The sequence below is a fragment of the Tupaia chinensis genome, unplaced genomic scaffold (assembly GCF_000334495.1).
Source record: "Tupaia chinensis unplaced genomic scaffold, TupChi_1.0 Scaffold000612_1, whole genome shotgun sequence".
Lineage (NCBI taxonomy): Eukaryota > Metazoa > Chordata > Mammalia > Scandentia > Tupaiidae > Tupaia > Tupaia belangeri.
The window spans coordinates 4,538,958-4,547,766 of NW_006160131.1; the positions used below are offsets into that span (position 1 = coordinate 4,538,958).

The following is an 8,809-nucleotide window of genomic DNA, read 5'->3' on the forward strand; positions in this document are numbered from 1 at the left end:
GGTTCCTTCTCCCGGGCCGGCTTCCCATGCACTGGGCCGGTGTGATGGTTTCCCAGAACATTTCCGGTGCATGGAAAAGTTCAGAAAGTCATATTTTGGACAAGTACCTGTCACCCCTATTTAATCCTTAACAATTCAGGTGGGAGTGATGGGGCGTCTCCATTCCCTTCTGGGGAGCAAGCCGCCCAGCAGAGCTGGAGAGAGGGCTCTGGAAGGGGGCACATGGTCACGGGCACTGCCAATGCCGAGGTCTGTATGTCTCCAGTGCTACGGGGAGGGTGTCCGGCAGTACCTGGAATAGGCCCGGCACGCGGCAAGGGCTCAGGATGGGGGCTCCTGATTTCATCGCATCCCACCTCGAAGCCCACCAGGCAGGCCGTCTGCAAATGCGGATGGGAGAAGCCCCGACTGGGCCCGAGGCCACTCAGCTGGAGGGGGATCAGCATGGCCCAGGACTCCTTGGGAGCAGAGAGAGGAGGGTCACCGATAAGTCCCCATCTCCCAGGGCTGTCCCTTCCTGAGGGTGCAGGGAGGAGGGTCATCTCCAGGCTGTGCCTTCCAAGTGGTGCTGAGGGCAAACCTCCCTGGGGCACAGGGACTGTGGAGGAAGTCACCCTGTTTTCCCTGAAGCAGGCTTTGGAGAATTTGAGGCTGAGCAAGGGCCTCTCTAGGGATGAGGGACCCTGGGCTTGCCTTGATGACCTCGCCTCCCTGTAGCAGCTGTGTCACCTGCCTGCATCCCCCCTACAGTGGCAGAGAGTTAGGGCAGACCCATAAAGCTGGGGGCCCACACAGGGCAGGCCAGATGTCTGGACTGAGAGTCCCCAAATTCTGGGCATTGGAGGTTTTAGAAGTTTGAATCGTTCAGGTCTTAAGGAGAATATCATTTATTACCTAGCACACCCAGGGGAGCCCTCCCATAAGCAAACACGATAATGTTTCTGCATCAAAGCAAATATACAAACTAGAGGCCGGCAGGTGACGTAGTGGTTAAGGTGCTGGACCCCTACATAGTTGATCATGGTTTGAGTCCTGGACCCGGTGGCTTGAAACTTACTCCGGGCTCGTGTGTGTGTGTGCCCAAAATCCCAAGAGGAGAAGGGATTATGGTGTGGCTATCCCTGGGGAGTGATTTCTTGCTTTCTGTTTCTCTGTCTCTGAGGAGCGCATGTACCCTATAGCAAAAATCTCTTCAAAAATATGCAAAATAAGTGAAAAAAAAAGCTATCAATGAATAGCTTTTCATCAGTTCGGGTCATGCTAAGACTCTTGGACTTTATCCACAAAGCAATAGGGAGCCATGGAAGGCGTTAGAGCAAGAAAGTGGCAGGGTTGAGTCGATACCTTAGAAGAGCGGAGCCCAAACAGGAGCGTGCATCAGAATCTGGCTGCCGTGAGACCAGGTGCCTCCCAGCACAGAGCTTACGGAACAGCAGGGCCCAGAACGGTGCCTGACTGTCCAGGACCTCACAGCCGTCAACAGTGGAGCTGGCACTTACTTTCCAAGTGAGCTTGAGGCCAAACTATGAAAACTGTTTGGTTCCAAGTTTTGGAAGTGTGGACAGGGCATTAGGAGCCAGGATGAAGGGCTCTCATGCTGGGCTCAGTGACGGGGAGTGGGAATAGGGGCTTCGGGGTTCAGATTCTGGGTCCACTACCTTACGGTTGTTTCACCTCAACCAAGAGACCGTGCCTTGCCGAGCCTGTTTCCCCGCCTGTGAGTTGGGATCGGTGCTGGCTCTTTGGTGGGATGGAGGGAGGAAGCACTGAGTTGAAGGATGCTGGGCACCGGCCTGTTTTCCTCTGAGGCTGCCGGGCCGAGCCCCAGAATTCCCCAGCCCCACCCCCAGCCCACACCCCGACGTGCCCAGGCTCGGGCTCTGGAGCGAGGAGTCCTCCCAGCTGCGTTGCCCAGGTACTGCAGAGGCTCGCTGGTGCCTCTCCATGGTGATGGCACCCAAGCTGGATGGGGGCGAGGGAGCAGCCTCTGCACCTGATCCCTGCGGTGCCATCCCCGTCCCGGGGACGCTGCAGGGAACAGCTGCTCACTCAGACCGCCACCCAAGCGTAGCTGCAGCACTGCCAGGTCTGGGTGCACACGCCCGCCGGGGTCTGGCTGGTGGGCGTTGAAGCTTCCCGTGCCCGTCATGGGTGGGTAACTCGCAGCGAGACGGGCAATGCGTAAGGGTTGAAGGCCTACTGTGCGTTGCCCTCAGTCCTCTCCCCCCACGGCCTGGTGCAGAAGGGGTGTCAAGTACTCAGGCCTCCGGGCCCATTTGACGCTGGTTCTGGTCCCAGCCTGGCTGGCTCTCTGCTGTGGGCCTGCCTGACCCTCAGGCTCCTCGTCTGTAAACAGGGACATTGACACTGTCGGGCAGATCAGGGACTCCCTGCGAGCAGGTCGGGCTGCCATGTGCACTGCGGATGAGCACCGCGTTACACGTGGGAAGGCAAGTCCCAGGACAGGCAGACCTGCTTGGAAGTCCCAGGACAGGCAGACCTGCTTGTCTGCCTCCAAACTACTCTTCCTGCCTCAGCCTTTCAAGGCCAGAGTCCGACTGACTCTCAGAAACACTTCTTTCGAAGTTCAGCGTGCGCTGAGCACCACAGCGGGCTGGAGACTGGGAGGTCGGAGGTTCCCGTGGCAGAGGTGTGGGTTCCGGTCCCAGTACGGCCGATGACCGGCTGTGCGGTCTTGGGCAGGTTGCCTGATCCTGGCCTCGGTTTCCTTCAGTAAAAGAGCTGGCCATGCTCGTGGCTCAGCGGGACCAGGCAGACACGCTGACCTCTGCCTCACGCACCCACATCTGGTCGTCGGGAAGTCCAGCCGGCTCTACCTCAGACCTTCCCCAGATCCGACGCCCTCTCTCTCCGCCCGTCTACCCCTGCTCAGGGCCACCGTGTCTCCCGGGGCCTCTCACAGGACCTGCTTCTCTGTCCTGCCTGCCTCCACACGGGTTCTGCGAAGCTCGTTTTCCGTGCTCTGCGGCGGCTCCCCGTCCCCTCCACAGAGCAGGCCGTGCCGCCCAGTGTCCCCACCTCAGACATGGCCGCCCTAACGCCCTTAGGTCTCCATTCTTCCTTTCCCTCTGCTCACTCCAGTTACCCCACCCGGTCTGTGCCACCGAAAGTCCCCACATGCACCTGGACCCACTGGGAGCTCCGGGCCACGCTCAGGTCCTGCTCAGTCTTGCTCTGAGCCTCTCCCCTGCCTCGGCCAGCGCCCCCTCCCTTCCCGCCCAGCGCCCAGCCCTTCTGCTTCCCACCTGGCTCAGCCCCTCTAGGCCTCCACGCAGAACGCAGCCCAGCACGGAGCCACGTCCAGCGGCCGAGTCGCTCTCCTCTCCTCTCATCCTCAGCCCGCGTCTCTCCCATGACCTTGACACCGCACGGCACAGGCACAGCGACCTGCCGGGCGCCCCTCAGCTCGGGTGTTCCAGGTTGCTCCCTCGTGGTGGGACTTGGCTTTGGCACTTTGGCAGGGACCGTGCAGCAGCGCCTGAACCCTCCGGCCATTACCGCAGGAGGCACACGATGTCCAACCATCCCCACCCACCCCAGCTAGGCTGGAACCTGCCAGTCGTCCACACTGACGGGCACGCTGGCCCTCTGCGGTCAGCGAGCCGCGTGGAGGCCGCCGGAGACCCAGCGCCCGCAAGCATTCTCACCTCAATCTGTCTGCAGTTTTAGGGCGCCAGCTCTGCCGTTCCTTAATGAGCCTGACCTAAAGCTTCTCACATGTGTGGAGGACGCATGAGTTCAGTTTATCACGACCGCTGTCGAGTGATGGCTTCATAAACCGGTATTCCCTCTCGGCAAGGGGCAGCCGTCCCTCCCTCCCTGCAGGTCTCCCGCCTCTTCTTCAGTGGAGCAGGGCGACCTTGCAGACCTCTTCCTTCACGTGTTATGGCCTATCGCTGTCGTTACTCAATGCTCAGCTGTCCCTGGATCAACGCTCGAATTGTCCCCTGCCGGAACAGTGGCCTCTTTACACTGGTCCCTGTGTCCTTGGGACGGCTCTCCCTCACGCTTCCGTCTCTTTCTTTTTTTCACATTCCGGGCTCATCTGCCTCGTTGCCGCTTTGGCCTCAGAACCCCCAGACTGCTTGGCTTCCTCCTATGGGGAATGATACATAGACGCCAAGATCTGGGCAGAGGTGGGCTTGCTGGGCCGGGGTGCCATGGCTCCCAGGCCCTGCAGCAGGCGGAGCGGGACACCTGCATTCACTGTGTTTAGACGCATTCAGATCACCAGCGCCTACTTGCACCTCCAATTCCAGTCCCACACCCGGGCTCTTTCTCCTCTTCCCCTTTCCATATCGTGTTTCTTTCTTTTCTTTTTCAGAGATTTGGGCCTTGAGGCATAAGCACTTGCCCAAGAGAGAGAGAGAGAGAGAGACAATGAGAGGGAAAGTGAGAAATCACCCCCCAGAAGGGATGACCACGCCACAATCCCTTCTCCATTCTCCTTCCAGGATCTTGGGCACGCACACCTATGTGACCAGTGAGAGTTTCAAGCCACCAGTTCCAGGACTTGAACTGCAGTTGGCCACGTGGGAGTCCAGCGATGTAACCACTATGCCGTCTGCTGGCCCCCTATGTCTGTCTTAATGGAAACGTTACTAGATTTGCTCATTTGCTCAGTGCTGCAATAACCACAAGATTGTTTCAGACTGGAGCCAGCAGGCGCTGTGGCAGTTAAGGACGGGACTCCCACATGGCTGGAACCAAGTTCCAGACCCAGCAGCGTGAAAATCACACCGGGCACTTGTGCTTGTGTGCTCAAAGTCCCCGGAGAAGACTGGAGGAGAAGGGATTGCAGCATGGCCACCCTCCCTGAGGGGTAATTTCTCTTTCCTTCTCACCGTCTCTGTCTCTCTCTGTCTCTCTCCCGTGAACACATGTGCCCTGTGGCAAAAACCTAGGGGGAGAAAAGAGCTGCTGGTGAGCAATAGGAGGGGGGGGGTTAGATAAAGCCCCACCTTCTCCCCCTGCTGCTAGCCCGAGAGTCGCAGAATCAAGCTGTCAAGGTTACGTGGGCTCATTCTCCCCCTCAGTACCGCTGACATCGGAGGGCTCTGGTATCTGCGGTGTGATGCAAAGATAATGAGCTTACCCTGACTTCGTTGGCATTTCATTTTAGCTTTATGCCTATTGTTGTTAATTAAGTTTAAGGTCTTTCTAAGAATAACTTTGGCGTGACTTCCGATTTGCGTGTAATAGCCGTACACCTTGGAGGGCCCGTGTGATAACCAAAGCGGGGAGACCAACACCTCGGCCCTCTCCAACACCTGTCGCTCCTCTGTCATGCGCCTTCCAGTGTGTTCTTCCGGTTGCTTGGAAGCACATGCTAAGTTTTCACCAGGTTCTTTACCGTGTTGTACGTTTCACACTCCGTCCTCTGGTCCACACACGCGCTTGTCTCTGTCCGCGAGCTCCCCCTCCCACGCCCCTCCTCTCCAGCTGCTGGGAGCCGCCACAATCTCTCTGAAGTCTCTTAAAATCTCTCTGGCTCTGCCTCCCTTGATGGCCGACAATGTCCTGACCGTCCAGGGTGGGGTGGAAGTGCTGGGGCTTGTGCTCTGGACATCCCGAAGGGCGGGCTGCCCGTGTGGGCCCCTGGCTCTGGGAAGGGTGGTTTCACCCAGACTTGGCATCAAATCACAGCAAGCCTCCAGTGAGAAATCCTTTTCCTGACTCTCCTTCCACTCTCTGCCTCAGGAAGAAAGCGCTACTGTGGGGGCCAGCAGATGGCACAACGGTTACATTGCTGGACGCCCACGTAGTTGACCATGGGTCAAGCCCTGGACACGGTGGCTTAAAAATCTCATGCCAGGCACATGTGCGTGTGTGCCTAGGATCCCGAGAGTAGAATGGGAGAAGGGACTGCGGTGTGCCCATCCCCCCTACAGGGTGACTTCTCGCTTTCTGTTTCTCTCTCTGTCTCTCTGGCAAGCGCATATGCCCTATAGCAAAAAATCTCTCTTAAAAAAGGGGGGTGTGTGCTACTGTGGCATCACCCCTCTTTAACAGGTGCTGATCTGCACAGAGCCCGCAGGAGGAAGCAATATTCAGACAGAAGATGCGACGCTGTTTTGCTTTTCTGTTTGCTCTTGGCACCAGGCTTCCTGCTTCCACGGGATAACCCTGCCGAACTCCAGCTGCGCCCTCGTGCAGGTTACTTAACAGCTCCGTGCCTCAGTTTCCCTGTCTGCATAGTCGTGGTGTAATGGTACCCGTGCCCGAGGCTGCCCCGGGGAAGCAGGAGTTAATGACGATGATGAGCTCAGCAGGGTGCCTGGATCACGGGCAGCGCTTTTTACGTGCGTTTTTATGACAGCCTTCTGTGGATGGGAAATGATTCCGGTTTTCCATTCAGGGTGGTGAGGCCAAACTTCCTTTTCAGATACGCTCCGTTCAGTGAGCCAAGCGAAAACAAAGGTGAGGTTTCAAAGGGCTCCGCAGAGTCCGCAAAGCTCACCGTAGAGCGGAGATGCAGGGCCCTGGCTTTCACTGAACCCACTGAATAACTCGCGCTTTTGCTAGCCACTAGGAACATGCCTTGTAAGCCTTCGGCTTATTTAGATTTTCCTAACAATCACGTGATGTAGGAGTTGGGAAGATCCCTGTTAAACAGCTGAGGGTCCGAGGGGGTGAGGTCAGTGAACTGACCCCCCCCCCATGGTCCAGCCTGGTGGGGACTTGGCCCGTCTGGCTCCAGGGTCTGGGTCTGCTCTCCAGCCACACAGGCCCCTTGTACGGGAGCCCTGAGGCCTGGAGGGGGAGGTAGCCTGGCAGGGGCTCCAGCGGGCTCGAGGAGCACCTGGGCTGTGACGTGGGCACCCAGGCAGGTGCGGTGCAGGCCCTCCTCGTCCTGGCAGTGGCCCTCTGGCCCCGCTGGGGCGTGTGTTCCCCCGTCTCCCCAACAGCAACCATGCTGACCTTCCTCATAGAATGGGCCCTGCTGCTTCATGGAAGACGTGGGCTAGCCTGGGGACCTTGGAGGCCGGGGGAGGCTGGACATCCTGGGTCCCTGCTCCTGGGGTCGGCTTTTATCCTCTGTCTCACTGAGCATCTTCGCAACCCCTCTGTGACTGCAGTGTGACTCCCCCCATTTTACCGGTGAGGGACCTGAGGCCCAGAGAGGAGTGACCTGCCCAAGGTGACAGAGCTGGGAAGACGCAGGGCTGAAGTCAAGCACAGGTGCTGTACCCGTCCCTCCTAACAGCCTCCCTGCCCTTCAAGGTGTCCTCTCCTCTCCCTCAGCCTGCCGCGACGCGCTGAGGGGCCCCCAACTCCAGAGGGCTCTGATGAGCTGCCACAACTTCGCGATTCCATCCCTCCTGCGCAGGCGCTGGTTCAGGGTGGTCATGGGACCCGAGGTCATCCAATCAGCATAACTGTCTGGTGGACCCTTGAATGGAGAGTGGGGCCTGTCACCTGCTGGACAGGCCCCAGGAGCCAAGTGCTGTCAGGGCAGCTCGGGGAAGGCTTACTTGGGGACGTGGAGAGGACGTGGCCCCTGGAGGCCTCCTGGGCTGTGGGAGGCCTGGCAGCTCTCAGCAGTCAGCCCACCTGCACCCAGGAAGAAGCGCCAGTTTAGGCGGGGTGGAGGTGTGGCTTGGCTTCCTGACTGGCAGCGGGGGCCCTGCGGTCCCCTGGTACTTCTGGGTCCCAGAGCCGAGCCTCTTCTCCATGCGCCCACACCCCCGAAGGCTAACACGCTGGCACGTTTCCCTCTACGTGAGCCCCAGTGTCAGATTCTAAGGGACTGCTGCACGGCAGCTTTGCGCGAGGAGAGGACCCCTCCGTGCTTGTCTCCCTGCAGCCCCCATTTTCAATAAAACAGTAAACAGAAGAGCATTTTGCAAACTGTGAGGTGCTCTTCTCCCTCCCCCCTTTCTCCTTCCCTCCCTCCCTCCTCCCTCCCTTCCCTCCTTCCACAGGTACTAGGAAGCGAAGACCAGCTGGGTGCGGAGCAGACTCTGGGTAAGGAGGTGAGTGGGTCACCTGGCCGGCTGTCCTGGAACTCGGAGTCCAGCTGGGTGGCAGACTACACAGCTAATTAGGACCTGCAGGAACCGCCCTGACGGCCGAGTAGGCAGAGCTGATGATGGGATGGCCTCCCCACTGCAGGCGGTGAAGCTGGAGCCACACCTCGAGGACCGTGCAGGGCCTCTCTGGGTGAAGACCAGGAAGGTGCCCCCAGCAGAGGGCTCGGGGCTCGGAGGTGTGTGGGCCTGAGGGAGGGCGCGCCGCTTACTTGTCTGGGAAGATGGGCAGGGCAGAGTGGCCACGGGCAGGCTGCCATCTACCACAGGGTCTGCAGGTGAGGCATGAAGCTGGAGAGGTCTGTAGAAATCAGGGACGGAGGACCTGGAAGGCCAAGCCAGGACTGGGGCAGGATCCTGGACCACTGGGGAGCCACCGGGAGTCCAGAGGAAAGGATGCCATGGCCAGGTTGCATTCAGGGAGGTCACACTGGGCACCCAGCTTGGCGGAGCAGGTCTGGGGTCGCATCTGAGGACGTGCACGACTCTGGGCCTACAGGCTCCCTCCCCCAGGGCCCTGCCCCATCCAGAGCCATCGGCTCCACTAACTCCTCCCTGAGCTGTCTCTGAGCCTGGCTCCCTGCCTGACATGCTAAGCACAGGCTGGGTCTCTGGGTCACCCCGGCCCCGACTCCTAACCCAGCTCAGCCATTTTCTGGCTGTGTGGTCTCAGACCAATCACTTTCCCTTCAAAGCCTCAGTTTCTTCCTCTGTTCCACGGGCAGAGTCCCACTGCTTCAAGGCCCATGACGACGCTC

At 59.1% G+C, this 8,809-nt stretch overlaps 2 long non-coding RNA genes across 4 annotated transcripts in view; one reads left to right on the plus strand and one right to left on the minus strand.

Moving 5' to 3' along the window:
• LOC114009742 (uncharacterized) overlaps positions 1 to 8,588 on the plus strand; it is a 44,045-nt gene extending 35,457 nt beyond the window's left edge. For both annotated transcript variants that reach the window (XR_003551131.1, XR_003551132.1), the window contains 2 exons: positions 7,101 to 7,203; positions 7,947 to 8,588. This is a non-coding gene — a long non-coding RNA (uncharacterized LOC114009742). The remainder of the gene's footprint in view (positions 1 to 7,100; positions 7,204 to 7,946) is intronic.
• LOC102498408 (uncharacterized) overlaps positions 1 to 8,809 on the minus strand; it is a 30,209-nt gene that overhangs the window by 11,234 nt on the left and 10,166 nt on the right. Inside the window, exon 1 of one of the 2 annotated variants that reach the window (XR_336060.3) lies at positions 3,669 to 3,889. The exons of the other annotated variant lie outside the window; for it this stretch is intronic. This is a non-coding gene — a long non-coding RNA (uncharacterized LOC102498408). Of the gene's footprint in view, positions 1 to 3,668; positions 3,890 to 8,809 lie in introns of those variants that run through there. 2 annotated transcript variants of the gene reach the window in all.